Raw genomic sequence first — 3,765 nt, forward strand, 5'->3', positions numbered from 1 at the left:
ATTTTGTTTCTTAATTACTTACACACATTGTATCCCATTATTTTATCCGTTACTTTTCCTTTGTTTCTCTATCTGTTTTAATGTATGTATTTAATGTATATTTCCATTTATTGTTCACCTAATTTAAATACTGTTCTATCATGTTTACTTTACAAATTATTTTCGTTATTGTCGCACAACTGCCGTCCCCACTCCTGTTATCTGTCATGTTAAGATAACCATCTTGACTTACGATTCTCTTGTGGGCTCAAATGAAAGTTAATGTCATTTACTTCGATTTCGTTTTTGAATGACTGTCCTCGTTGAACGATTTTTTTTTTTTTTTTTTTGTGAGAAAATAAATATATTTCATTAGAAAGTGTCAGATATTTGCTCTAAATCTAACCTGTTTTCCCTTAGAATAGTGTATTGTATGTATCTATTCGTGAGTACTCGCAAATTATGATTGACTTAGATGCTCACTACAGCATCATTCAAGGAATCGTACTTCTATACTAACTACTGAATTGAGTTGTAACTGGTACACGTTTTTATATAGATATATATTCTTAACTACTGTTATAAAAGGCTTAAACAGCTCATAGAAACAACTCAGCTTGAAGCTCCTCTCAGACAGTTAGAGGACAACTAGTAGAGAAATCATCTTAATGTCCACCATTAGGAATAACTCCGCCTGTAGACCAAGGCCGTGTGCTGAGCTTTATCCCAACATGTAAAATAGAGGTTAAATGCTACGTTGAGCAACTCCAGCTGCACATGGAGTGATTGCTTCGACCTGACTCCTTAGGACAAAAGGTATTTAGCCTTAATTTCGTTCGAGTGAAAAACCGATCTACTTCTGATAGATTTTATCCCTCCTCTCCGTTCTGCTAGTCACGCCTTTCAATTATTTGGTCCATAAGTTATAATATTCTTATTTCATAAACATACTTCGATTGATAATCTTAAAATATGAATCCCTTTCAAAAACTGTAAGATTTTGTATTATTATAGCTTCTTTAAAAGAATATTTTTTTTAAATAATTTATTTATTGATATTTACAACTGTATACACATATATACAACAAGTAAATTTGCTGTAGGTGACATAGTAACATGATGAAAACATGTGGAGAATCTACCCACTGATAGAACTCCAATAAAAGAATATAAAAAAAAAAAAGAATATAAACACAAAATGTCATTGCCGTTGTGAAATCTTCCAATCGTTAAAAATAAATGGTTCTCACAAAAAAATAAAATAAAATAACTAATAAATACCTACATATTCTTATTATTTGTTTGTTCGTTGAAACATCAACTTGTTTTTTTGTTTTGTTTTTTAATCTGATACGGAACACGCATTAGACAATGTTCACTTACTTTAGTATACATATTAATTTCTTCTTTAGTATAGCTACTGAAAGCTGCTTGTTAACAATACATAGCCATTAGGCCTCTAGTCCACTGGGAGCGGAAAGCTGCGAAATCAATTACTGGACTGTAAACATTAATTTAGAAGAAATTTTGTCAAGAACGTGTCGAAGTGTGCCCTTTCTCATTCGAAACTATGACTGGTAATGGTCATCGTCAATTTGAAGATCATATTACAAATAAGAAAATTCAACGAATTCATTTCTTTTTCCGTAAATGTTTCACTCATATTTTCCGTCTTCGTCGATATCACCTGTGTCAGAAACGTCGATGAATCAAAGCTATAATTCCATTAATAATTCCAAACCGAAAAATTCTTCACCAAATTAACCGTTCTTAAGAGCCATCTCATCTACTACGAGTCCGGACGACTCGTCAATTGTCTAATTCCTTCTACTAATATAAACATTAGTTTTTTAAACATTAGTATTCAGAAAGAGGTATTAGAAATAAATAAAAATGATTTGGTTGAGCGTCAAGTGGTGATGACTTCCCATAAGCGAACAACCACAAATTAAGTTCAGTTTTGTAAGAAAAAAACAACTCCGATATGGCCTAAGTAGTTTAAATTTTGAAGTCAGTTCCTCATAATTAAAAATAAAGTGGTCAAACACTCTGACCTTATGTAGCTTTATTTCAATGTGAAGACTCCTGAAAGTGTTACATGGCTAACAGTGTTGCTCAAGGGACAAAAACTAACACACCGCAGGATTAACATCAGTGATTTTCATCAGCACTCATTCTTATGGTAATAATGCTCAGCTATCTTAAATGTAATAAAATGTAAGAATAATGGTGAAAGAATCTGGCCAAAGTAGAGGAAACGAAAGATAAAAAAAAAGAAATAAATTGCAATATGCCAACGGATAATATCGAAGCTTACTAATTTCATGTGAGGAAGTAAAGAAAGGAGTGTCAGTTAATCCTAAATAGGTGACTAACTACTACAAATCAATTTATCACTAATAAATGCATAAGAAAAAAAAGTTCATTTTTTACATATCACAGGTGGAAGAATACAAATCCTAATTTTTTTTTTTTTAATTATTCAAGTTACGAGTTAAATTCTGTAAAAAAAGTTATTTTTTTTTTGTATAATCAAAAAGTAAAATTATGTCCAATGCCTTAATTTGAAAAGTATGTTCAGGTATACTTATATGAATTAAATTAATATGAAAAAATAAAATCCTGGTACACTCTTACCACCAAATTTTGAATTTAAAATATTCCTCGATCGTTTCAGATAATATATCTTCATATTTTACATTGTGGCAATGCACTCCCGTACTAATTTTCCAAATGAGCCGTTCAGTTGACAGATTTCCCAACTCGGGTTCAACGCCTTAATCACCTTAGCAACCTCGATACTGCAGCGGCGCAAGTCCGATTCTCCGAGTCCACCGAAATGAAAACTCAACATTCCCACCCTGGTTAGAACAGGTAGAATTACCCCCTCCCACCCAGTTAGAAATGGGTATAAAAACCATTCATAAGTGAAAGTAAAAAATAAATAATGAATTGATTATAAACAGAAAAATTAGATTGAATCTTAAATTTTGTAAAATTGAATGATTAAAAAATTATAAAAATAACATGGGGTTAATACATATTTAATCGTATATCTAATATGTAAATTTAGTTGTACTTATGTTAGGACCACACAACTTGACACCATAAGATGGATGATAGCCTATGTCTTTTTCTAAAATGTAATTTTAGCCCCTTGAAATAAAACAACAATTATCATTAGTTCGGAGCCGATAATTCGTTAATGACATTTGCTAGCTACGCTTGCTCAAAAGAAAAGGAAACCCTCAATGGATCCTCTTCAATCAAGGTAAGGTCTTTACTGAGTAGAATTCCTTGTCAATCAGTATGTATAAATCTTAATAAATAAATAAATCTTTCTCAGTTCATCATCAAATGCTTTACTATTATCCACTCTACCAAAAAGGAACACTGCTGGGTAGGCCTAGACCACAACTAAAAAGATTTTGTAATGGATTTGTTTCTCTCTTGATCTAGCATGGTAGGCAGTTCAGATCTCATTATAGAAGTAATCATTTTCATAACCATAAACAATCTTAATCAATTTTTAAAATAATTAACAGCAACACGAAAAAAATAAACAAAATACAGCGCTTAAACTAAAGGATATAACAGAATGCAATAAAAGAGAGGGTGGCATACCCTACACCTCCTCAAAAGAAAATTGAAGCTAAAATTTGGATTATTTAAAATGCCTTCCTGGTCTAGATTTACTTAGAGGTAAATAGGAATTTCCACCAATTATGTAAAATCATCTGTAAAACCGTTTATTTAATAATAAATATGAACGTTACAGGGTTGTTA

The sequence above is a fragment of the Halyomorpha halys genome, unplaced genomic scaffold (assembly GCF_000696795.3).
Source record: "Halyomorpha halys isolate HHAL.00 unplaced genomic scaffold, Hhal_1.1 Scaffold212.1, whole genome shotgun sequence".
In the NCBI taxonomy this organism is placed as follows: Eukaryota; Metazoa; Arthropoda; class Insecta; order Hemiptera; family Pentatomidae; genus Halyomorpha; species Halyomorpha halys.